Raw genomic sequence first — 12,944 nt, forward strand, 5'->3', positions numbered from 1 at the left:
CGTTGATCGAAGTCGAACGGCCAATTACGGCTTCGGCACTACTTCATCTTCTGATAATCCCATTCCGTCGGCGTTGTTTCCTCCGCCTTCCCCTTCGCTATGTTCGTCGGACAATTTGACAGACAATGATGAATTAGATGAAGATTTTTATACTACAATTGCTCAGGATACTTATGAAGATCCGACATATAATTGGGATCTAGATCCAGATCCAGACCTCATAGTCATTGTGTGTATGCTACGGAATTTTTTAGATGAAAGAGGGATGTATCCACTGAAACAGATACTTGTAAGAAAATTAACTTCAGCTCACTGTATTGAAGAATGGTCAAAAATCGATAATTATCCACAAAGATAGCTTTCATAATTTTGCATTGGCATTAGATTTCGCTTAACTCCAGTAGCTGGTAAGATAGATCAAACAAGTTATTGGCAGTGTTGAACAAAATTTAGTTGGCAGCTCGGACAAAATAATCTTCCCAATACTTTTAATAAAGTATGCATAAATAATTCTGAAAGGGAAACATAATTTTAGGGAAGAGCCGTCCTTTCATACAGAGATGGATGAGAGAGAAATACTGTGTGTAGGGGTATAGAAGTCATTTCCATTATCTAATGTTTTTGAATAAATGTGATTAAAAAAATTAGGGACTTATGTTTTTAACGGAGGCTAACAGAAAAATAAAAATGGACCTAAGTGATAGTTATTTTCAAAAAATATTTTACATTGATATTTGGCCAAATTATTGGAGCTGTCAGTGAAATTATCTCATTATATTAAGTCATCCAATACTGCCTCAAATTATTTTAAGTCGACCTGGTAAGTTGTCAAGTAAACATGCTACTAAAATTAAGCGGTCCTCTTGGATAAAAGAGTCGAGTAGTTCTAGCATTCAATGTTATTTTAATCTTTTCGTTAATTTTCTGGCATGGATTTATCTCCCTTCTTGTCAGCTCCAATTTTTTGTTTTATTTTCTACTTGAGTTGTGAAAATCAATTGAACTGCAATACAATTGTAACCAAAAAAAAAAATGCAAAAGATTGAGCAAGCAATGTAGTTAGCAATTCCCATTCAACATATGGCCGAGTTGAAGGAAATTTTGTATATAGATAAATTGTTGTACATTATACAAAACATAGGGTGAAATTTCACATTCCTAATTAATAAACTTAGAACACTTTATATTCTGGTGCATACCTTATTGAACAAACACGGTTACAGTATGCAAATTAATTTGTTTTGCCAAAAAAAAACAAAAAACACCACCACCACCACATATACACTTCATTCCACTAAATAGTTTGAAAAAACAGTATATCAGTCTTGGACCGGCAGTGTAAAGGGGCAATAAAACTGGTTCTATGGCGAACCGTTTCCAGTGGTAACAAAACAGGCACAGTAGCAACATGGTGGTGGTGGTGTGTTTTGGCAACACATACAAGGAGGACAAGAGGGCTTCTGCCTGAGTTCTGCATGAGATCAAAGAAAGAAACCAAAAATATTTAATCAAAATAAAAAAAATAAAAACAAAATAAAAAATTTGATCATCTGGATCAGTAAGTAATTAAGGTCAGCAAATCATATGGTTGTGATGGAAAATATACCTCGAGGAGTAATCTGGGCTGCGTCGGATGGTAAAGCTGGAGATAGAATGACCATGAAGATCATTAATGTCACCAGAAAGCTTTGGGTGTTAATTGCCATTGCTTAATTGCTTCTCCAAACACAAACTTAATGATTTCCTAAGATGTATGAGAATTGGAGATGGTCATATTAACTACATGTATCAAGTGTATATATAGCATGTAAGGGTCTTTGGGTCACCATTGAGGAAGACGCATATGCCACGTTCGTTGAATTGAATTGTTGAATATTTCAACGACAACAAAAAAAAAAAAAAAAATTAATCCATTTTTTAACATTTGCAGTTGGATTGGATTTACCATGCAAAGCAAAATCAAACGATGGATTCCCCTAATTTTGACTTCCAAGATGAAGACTTTGTGGTATTATATGGATTCCCCTTATTTTTGACTTTCAAGATGAAGACTTCGAGGTATTATTCCAAGTTAAGTTGGATGAAATTAAATGTAAACTATATTTTAGAAACTGAAGTATAATGCCTAGATCGTGGTAGTTGCTGGCCATTTCCATAAAATAAAATAAATAAATAAAGTATTTTAATGCTCATCTTTTCTCTTTTGAGTTTTGACATTGCTCAGCTATTTTTGCTAGGAAGGAAAGAAGATGGGTGGAAGGAAAATAAAAAGAAAGATTTGTTTGGTAGAGATGATATAAGGAAAGAAATGATAATAGGTTTGTAAATTTTCATCCGATAAAAATAAGTGAGCCTATTATTAAAGTTTTAAATTATTACATCACCATTCCTAAATATTTAATAAATCCCATAAATAAAGTAAATGATGGGTTTAATGATAAAAATAACTTAAAATTCATCTTTCTTTTTATCCTACCGATCAAATTAATTTGTCAGTTTTTTCCATTCTCTTCCATCCAACCGAACAAAAAGAGGGAAACACTTAATATCTTTCCTAGGGTTGTCTCAATCATCCTTTCTTCTCTCCCTTCCATTTAAATTTTTTTTTTTGGCGACTTGGAGCCCCTCCTGTTGAGGAGGTTCTGTGGTCTTGTTAGGTGCCTCAAAACAACAGCATTTTGAAACACAACAACTCACTTTCATTATAACTTTTTAAAAAATAAAAAATTTACCATTATTATATTTATTCTCTTTCTCCACTCTCTCCTTCTATATGCCTATCACTTTATTTTCTCTACCTCTTACACTTCCACATACCTTGTGACCATAGCCATTTCCACCTTCTATACCTCCATCCTTGATGATGGCCATCACCCCTCCCCTCTCAACCTCCTACCACCATTCCCCTTTCCACCAACCACCATATTTATAGACGCATATACCTTGATAAGACTGTGCATCCAAACCAATATGTAATTATATATAAATCTAATTTGAAAAAGAACCAATATATCTAGTGAATCAAAACACACACACACACACGCACACACACACACATATATATAATCGCACATTGTTATTCTCAGTTTTCATCACTTTGATTTACTTTGGGAAAATAGGCTATTTAAAAGAATGAACAAATACGGTCTTAATTAGTTTTAAATGACTGTCAACGATGCCTCCAAATGTACACTGTTAAGTCCTCTAATTTACACCACACCAATTCCTCCACATGCCCCGCTTAACAGGGAATTGGTTGCAAACAAGCCTACCAATACCAAGTCATTAATAAATAGAATTCGATTCAGAAAGCTTTCTAATCGGTCGAACATGGTTGGTGATATATACGAAAAGTTTTTGTTGACAAATATCTTCCCTTCTCTCACTTCCTCTTAATTTTTTCAATTTCATTTTAACTTTCAAATATTTTGGTGCAATGATATTCTTATATGGTATATGATAATATGTCATTGATATCATCAATATATTATTCGGATTAGATGTCAAATTAATCGTATATTATAAAACATATTTGATATTACATTTTAATCAAACTTAAACACCATTAGACATTATTTAGTCGCTTAATTGGTAGAACGTTCAACTCTCCGAACGGGTGTACCCGTATTCAAGTCCTCCCTAATTTGTCAGGAAAAAAATTCTCAAGTACAATCAATTTATTAAATTACACTTTGGTCAAACTCAAATACCATCTTTTTATTAAATACTACGTAGTTGAAAAGATTAATAACTAATACAACTTGATTTAAAGCACATCAACCTTAACACATTCGTGAGCCTACTTATTTAAATTATCTTTTCAAGACAATTTTATTTTTTATTTTTTTAAATATAATTTATAAGATTTAAAATTATTAATGTGTTGTAAACTGTAGAAGGCCGGCGAATGGGGGCCAAGAAAGGAAGGTTTATAGCCCACCAATGGGTAGGGCTTAGTCAACGAAAATCATAGCATTGGAGGACATGTCCATCACACATCCAAAAGTGTCTCCCATAATCTGAAGCCCAAGATTAACTCTCCATAATATTCACCACCTCTATCTGGCCTTACTATTTTCACTTTTTTTTTATCTTGGTGCCTTTCAACCTCATTTATGTATACTTCAAGAGTATTCATTGCTTGAGATTTTTTATGCAACAAATAGATATATTCATAACGTGAAAAATCATCTATAAAGGTGATAAAATATTTTTCTCCACCAAAAGATGGAACATCAAAAGGTCTACAAATGTCTGTATGAATAATTTCAAGAAGCTCTATACTTCTTGTGGCTCCTATCTTTGTGTATTTGATTTGTTTACCTTTAATATAACCTACATACACAATAAATCAGTAAAATCTAGATTTCAAAGAATTTCATCTTTTATTAATCTTTTTAACCTTTCATTGGATATATGACCCAATCTTTTATGCCACAAGAAAGATGAATTTTCATTAATTGAGCACGTTTGGTTCCAACATTATGATGTAAAGTCAAAAGTGTTTCAGAAAATAAATCATCAAGCTTTATCTTGTATAAACCATTAACAAGAATACCAGAACCAACAAATTGGGATTTTTTGAACAAACTGAAATATCCATTACCAAATTTAAATGAAAAAACATCAACATCAAGTTTGGACATAGAAATCAAATTACAGAAAATTGAAGAAACATAAAGAGTTATAAACAAATCTAAATGAAATCCACTATTTAAAACTAAACGAAATGTCCCAATGGCTTCAACTGGAATTTTCTCCCTATTCCCTATGAACAAGAAATTATCATTTGGATTTGCGGTTTAGGTTGAAAGGAATCCCTGCATCGTATTGGAAATATGAACATTAGAGTCTGAATCAACCCACGAAGTATTAGAAGGAACTTCAATTAAGTTTGATTCAAAACATACAAAAGCCAAAGGCTTACCCTTCTTTTCGAACCATTCTTTACGTTTCATGCAATCTTTCTGAAAGTATCCAGATTTGTTACAAAAATGACACTTATCATTCTTGCGTTCCTTTTTTTGAGTAACTTGATCAGAATCCTTTATTTGGGGTGTTTCTTGCTTAATACCTTTTCCAGGCCTTTTCCCAAATTTCTTTCTAGCCTTTTTTTTTTTTTTCCTAATTGAAGAGAAAATTTTATAAAATGAACATAAAGTACAAATCAAACAGTTAGGGCATACCCTCACTAAACATAATCCTTAAAAAAGGATAACACCTCAAGAATAGGGAAAACCCTATTCAAAAAGAAAAACTAAAACAAGGCTAAGACATCTTGAAGATAGACCCCTAAGACATCCAAAACCTCCCAAACAATGCTTTTAAAAAGTACTCGAGTATGTCAAATAAAATCATTATGTGTCCTACCATTCTTTTCACTCCATATGAAATACAAAGTTGCAGAAAAAATCATCCTATTTAATTTATTCCTCCATGAATTGACTGCAAATTGCTGTGCCAAATCCAAAGGAAAACCACGAACAGTATGCTCCCTTCGAACACTCCACTTAAACATATCAGCAACATCACACCAAATCTGCCAAACATACTCACATTCCACAAACAAATGATCCACAGATTCTTCATGATTATAGCATAAACAACATCTAGAAGCAAGTGAGATACCCCTTCTTTGAACATTTGAAGCAGTTAGAACTGAGTTTTGTAAAATAAGAACACCTAAGACAGCCCACCTCGGCCGACCACCAGTCCATATTAAAGACAACCAGAACACCTCAAGTTTAGACAACCTACAGGCCTCCCATGTTACTTTGTATGTAAACACATTGTGCCAATTTCTTTCTAGCTTCTTAAGTCATGAGATGAACATTATGATTATCTTGTTGCTTAAGCCTTCTTTCCTCTTGAACTAATATACTGGCCAATTCATTCACATTCCACTTGTCCTTAATGGTGTTATAGTGAATTTGAAATGGCCTATACTGAGTAGGTAAGGAATTGAGAATAAATTGAACGAGAAAAGTCTCATCCACATTCATCCCTAAAGTTTTCAATTTCGCAACAAGATTAGTTATGTCAAGAACATGTTCATGCATACTACGAGTACCATCAAAACGCATAGTAGTGAGGTCATCCATTGTTTTTCCTGCAAGAGACTTATTTGCAGTACGAACGTTCTTCAATATTTTTTAAATATTCCTTAGCACTATTAGTTTGGGGAAGAGTTATTTTGATATTGTTTGCAATAGTCATTCGCATAAATATAATACTCAATCTGTTCGATTTCTCCCAAGCTTTATGAAGAGTCTTTTCTTCCTCACAGCTTTCACCAGTACTAGCAGTAGGTTTCTCAATTTGAAATGCTAAATCAAGATGTAGCACACCTAAGTTGAACTAAACTTGCTCATTCCATTCTAAGAAGTTAATCCCATTGAGAATTGGAACAGATGAAGCATGCGAATTCACTGAAACAGGAAGAGATACTGCAATAAAATAATCATAATAAGGTAAATGCTCATAACATTAATACTTTAAGAAAATAACACATATAAAAATAAATAAATATATTGTACAACTATGGTACCCCTTTGGGTGGTAACCACAAAATATAAAAAATGATGCTTAGATGTATTTCTTTATATATATAGCTTCATTGGTGATGCACTAATTAATTAAATAGACAAGTTACCTTTGAATATCCTATATCTATCCAATTAAAAATTACATACAACCCCTTAATGTTCATTTAAGGAATTATTTCCCTTTGAGGAATTATTTCTAATAATTGAATAAACCCAATATTCATGAATATTACAAAAATTATAAGCATCATTATTCACGAAATATTACAATTATGTCTACCACTAAAATTAATATCCATTAATCATTATGGTTAGGCCATTTTGGTAGCTACCAACCTTTCTATAATATGAATATTTTATTACCTAGTGATAAATTTAACATTAAGTTACCCACCACATTATGCACACATAATTTACAAAGTCAATTAATTAAACTGCTAGTGGGTATCCAAAAATTTCATAGATACATGTACTGTAGTGTATATTAATAAACATATATTTAATCATGTACAAAACAAAATGACATGATTACAATTTGAGAACCTCGTTTTGCGCAACGGAATCATAAACAAAAGTTCATTATTTATACACAGTGTTCTAACTTTCAACTACTACATATAATAATGAGATATATATGTATAATATATATATATATACAAGTTTCTGTACACTCATCCATTATGTACGAAAATCACAGCAAGCTAAAATTGTCTTATAATATATAACTTTTAACCATTATGTAAGCACGGAAATCGAAGTACCCCTTTTTTTTTTAAAAAAAAAAAAAAAAAAAAAAAAAAAAATTCAACGAAAACAAATCATAACAGTACCACATACATATAGTTTCTTCAAACCAAATAAGGAAAAATGGTATTGTACATGAAATTGAAATTTTTTTGATCATGGCAGACAGGTCTCAATCAAAGCAGTGAAACGAATATAATAAATTAAAATCATTTAATTATTTAATTTAAATTTAAACTTACACATATTATTTATGCAAGTATAATGGGAAAATAATGAGTTCCAAAACTATAGGCTCTGATTTTGCTGGATGTGTGGATAGTAGAAGATCCACTTTTGGTTATTTGTTCCTTTTAGTTGAAGGGGTAATATCATGGAAAAGCGCAAATCAGTCTATTATTATTTCATCTACTATGGAGGCTGAGTTTGTAGCATCCTTTGAGGCTACAAATCATGGTTTGTGGTTGCGGAACTTTATTTCGGGATTTGGTGTTATGGATTCAATTTCCAGACCGCTAAAAATTTATTGTGATAACACCGCAATTGTCTTCTTTACTAAAAACGATAAGTATTCCAATGACGTTAAGCAGATGGAGCTAAAATATCTTACCGTTAAAGAAGAAGTTCAGAAACAACGAGTGTCTTTTGAAAATATAAGCACACAACTTATAGTTACAAATCCATTAACAAAAGGATTACCACCCAAGACATTCATAGGGCATGTTGAAAGAATGGGTCTTGAATGTAATTAAAGTTAATTATTATTTTTTGTTGTGAATTGCTTAACAATGCTTATATATATTTGACATTTTGAGCTCATTAAAATGTGTTTCTAATATTTCCTGTTAATTTATGTATGTACACGCATGTATTACTTTAAATGATGAAAATATGAATAGTCTTAGAATAGACATTATTGCTAGACCTTTATTGATGCTTCTCACTTATAGACTATGTTAAATGGGTTACTAGTATTGTGGTACATGAAAGGGACTGTGTCATTTAGTGACATACAACCGCCATAACTCACATTAGTAGTTTGTTTACCATGGTATTTATGATGGCCAACTTAATACCTTAATTTGATTTATGGTGCACACTAATGACTATTTTACTAAACCACTACAGAAGTTATTATATGTGCCAAGTGAGAGAATGTAAGATTATATATTTAATTGTGGCCTACATGATTTGGACATGTGACATATTACTTGGTGGCTAAGTAAATAGATATCAATTAATATTATTTATTCTTAGTCAACTTATAATTACCTTTTAGGTAATTACTTATTGGAGAAGTGTTTTCCTTTCTTGTTCCTTACTTCGATGGAAAGTGGAACTATGTTACTAATAAGGAAAACTGATCATCTCTCTGCCTTTATAAAAGTGCATATATTCCATCAATTATAGACGATTAATGATACAACACGTAAAAGTTTTATGTGTGCAAAAGGCCAAGAGAGGAAACCAGTTTTCACCTTTGCCTGTTGATCAGAGTTGCAGATTAGTTCGTGGATAAAGGATCTAGACGTTGGATTTAATCTCAATAAGGTTTGATATCATGAATCGACGTATGTATATCTAACTATATATATTTATGCGTTATAAGGATGTGAAATTAATTGAAGTTCTAAGATCTAGGGATTTATGATTATTTGTGATTAAAGTCTAACACAAAATAATTAATTTACATGTGGTACGAAATGATCAGTCACTCTAGTCATCTTTTCACCAACTTTAAATTATAATAAGAAATGATCATTATTTTCTATTTTTTTTTCTATTTCTTTTTTCCAGGCTACAAAGAAAAAACACAGACCAGAAACTAGAGATCAGCCTCAATGGCTTGGATTAGCCCAGAAGGCCAAACATCCCACTGAAGATCACTACACATAAACCTGAGAGCCCATTTGCCAAGGAAGTGAGCAACTCTGTTGCAAATTCTAGGAGTCCAAATGGAGTTGCATAATGCTCTACAATAACAGAGGAAAATCCATCAACCGAATGGAGTTGCATAATGCTCTGGTTATCGCCTTCAATATCAACATTTGCGTGGCCCCACGAAGATAGAAGTTTAAGACTTTCCCTTAAAGTGAGAGCTTCAGCCGCTATTGGCGATCCCACGTTCTCAAAAAAAAAAAAAAAGGCACAGCGAACCGATCTCCTTTTGTCATCCCTGAGAATGACGCCACCCCCCGCGAGATGGGAGATGGAAATGAAAGCGACATCAATGTTTAGATTCAATCTACCCAATATAGGGGCTTGCCAAGAAGATGGTTTGGGATACAAGAAAGATTGGGGACTATGAATGGAAATGTCTTGATGGTGAACTGCCCAGAACTCATGGAAGTTGAATAACGCTCGATCAATGATGTCGTGGGAAGACCATTTCTTGCTATTGAAGTGCCAATCATTTCCCCCTTTCCATAACTGCCACATGATAAACTTAGGCAATTTTCCAAGGCGTGATGATCATGCCATAAGTTCAGAAGATATAACCAGTTGTGTTGCCATAAACAAGAACTAGAGTCTGGGAATGTCAACCTGAGAGGATTACTTTTCCATACCACCTGGGCAATGGGGCATTTGCAAAGCATATGAGAAATTGTCTCTTCTTCCATCCCACAGACATGACAAATCGCATCGGATACAATCTCTTTGGACTGGAGGTTCTCCAAAACTGGAAGTCGCTCCAAACAACACTGCCATATGAAGAAGAACTTGATCTTTTCTTTGGTTCCAATTTTCTATTTTTATTCACTTGGTATTGGAAAGTATGTACCATTCTCTAATATGATTGTGCTTCAATTGCACACGTGAGGATTTTGTTGTAACATTCACTATGAGATTGAAGAATCGCAACCTTGTTGTCACAAAAAATTATTAAGGGCGGTGTTGGCTTATTTCGTATCGAATTTTATAATCACACAACTTACTATCCAACAGAGAAAATGTAATAAAAGTCAGATTTCAATCATGGAATAAGTTAGACAAATGCGCCATGGGATTTGTGATACCCCCCGGATTTCCGAATGCGGGTTGGCCAGGCCCACGCCCGAATACCCGAGGATATCAAAACAAATTGATAATAAACGAACACAGAGTACAAAAGAATAAAAAAGAATAAATAAAATGCTGACAAGAAACTAAAATGATAATCTAATAATAAACCTCATAATATATTTCCATTAATTAATAAACTCTTCTGATACAACTGATCCTCCAAAATACAACTCGGGAATCCATACTGTGTGGACCCCTAGAAAATCCAAACTAAACAAATGACAGTAATCTAAAACAGGAAACTGAATCATAAAGGAACTCATATGTAGCATCGGAAGAATGAAGTAGACTGATCCCCGCTCAGCACGAACAACCTCTACTCGTGACGAACACCTGAAAAATAATGGTAGGTCAGGCCCACAAACAAGTTCTACTCTACTACAGTCCAAGCAGAGATCCGATACACGTATAAATCCTAGTCAATCCAACAGTAACTAGTAGTCCGTATATATATATATACACACTAAAGGAACCTCACTAGACTATAGGGTTGTCTCAACCTGAATAGTAGGCAACATGCAAAACGCACATATAGTGGGCATGAGTACCTAGACCTACCAAGGTACACAACTACACTATATCTAGCTACACATCCCTGGCGATATACGCGCCCTACCATTGATCCTGAGACTCAAGCTCATATCATGGTACCATACTTATATATATAAAATCTAGTAACCATCCTATCCAGTATAAATTAATCCTCCATAAGTCATTCAACTTATTCAGCTGACCTGACTTGAATATAAGTAGGACTTAACATTTTAATTAATCCATTCACTTATATAATAAATTAATCTTCTATAAGTCATTCAACTTGTTCAGCTGACCTGACTTAAATATAAGTAGGACTTAACATTTTAGTTAATCCATTCCCTTATATAAAATAGGTAGGACTTAACTGATAAGTTAATCCATCCCTAAAATGCCACCGTCCCATACGGGTGCATTAAATCACACAATCCAACAATTGATGTAACAATTAAGGAAATACATCAAACATTCCATAAATAACTATGATAAATATGATATCAAGTTATTACATAATAGGAATGACTTATTATTTCTTTAAATTTCCTATATCATATGTCCTACACAAACTGAATCTTATACATGATGATATTTTATTATACCGTTAAATAAGGATTCTCTATATCCAATTCATCCTACACATTTAATCTCAATTGCTAAGATATTTTAAAAGATTAAATCCATTCGTTTGTTTAAAACATTCAAATAGTAAGCATCATTATGATTGAGTCTATTTAAATTTATTAAAACCCAAACCTAGTCTCTATTTAATGTTCAGGAATCCTAGGCATGTTTCTACGTTCCATCATTCTACAGATATGAAAAATACATAATTTAAACATGTAAAAATTCACATAAGAAATCAAATCAAAATCATTCATTTTATCAATTCATAACACAAGAAAAGATATGAACCAATTTCATAAAACCTATGTTCTAACCCAATTAAATATGCATAATTATTTAATTTTATGTGTTTAATAAATTCTGGAATTTCCTAGGCATGTACAGAAACACGAATCAAAGGGAAAGAGATAGAAGAAAAACTTGCCTTAAACTTTCGGATCGAAAGTTAAACTTCTTCTTCCTTGATCTTCTCTCTACAGGGTTTTTCTCCTCATTCCTTCCTTTTCCTCCTTCCCTCTCTAACACTATCTCTCTAATATATATCACGTGAATATTTCTAACCCCCTTTTACAACCTATAGCTATATATTTATAGGCTAAATAAAATAACCCTAACCCTTTTCCCAATCCAAGTCAACTAAAAAAAATGAAAATAAAAATATTAAAAAGGTAAGTAAAATATGTTACGTATATAATTTATGTATATATTTATTAAATAAATAAATTATACACATTCCATTATTTATTAATGGATTATCCAATAATATTTAAGTTACCATAATATTATAAAGTAACTTAAAACATAACACGTATCAAATCTATGTATATTTTTATTATTTAAATAAACATATACATCAGATTAAATATTACTACCCAAATTACCATAAAAGTAATTAATAAATTACTTTATCTTATATATATATATTAAAAAGGTAAGTAAAATATGTTACGTATATAATTTATGTATATATTTATTAAATAAATAAATTATACACATTCCATTATTTATTAATGGATTATCCAATAATACTTAAGTTACCATAATATTATAAAGTAACTTAAAATATAACACGTATCAAATCTATATATATTTTTATTATTTAAATATAAAACATATACATCAGATTAAATATTACTACCCAAGTTACTATAAAATTAATTAATAAATTACTTTCCTTTTTATATATGTATATAATATATATCTATATATATATATATACATTATCCATGGGTAATAATCCATACACATCCAACCTCCTATCCAAGTAGTCCATAGGACCCAATTGGTTGGCCCATTACTACTAACCATAACTATAAAAGAAAAATAAAATAAAATAATAAAAGAAAAAAAAAACATTTAATTTACAATTAATCAAAACACTATTTAAGCACATAATCTAATTAAACAATTAACACATAGACAAATACAAATAAT

This window comes from Cornus florida, unplaced genomic scaffold (assembly GCF_030987335.1).
Source record: "Cornus florida cultivar Cherokee Brave unplaced genomic scaffold, ASM3098733v1 CherokeeBrave_3.0.0_Hap2_Chr11, whole genome shotgun sequence".
Taxonomy (NCBI): domain Eukaryota; kingdom Viridiplantae; phylum Streptophyta; class Magnoliopsida; order Cornales; family Cornaceae; genus Cornus; species Cornus florida.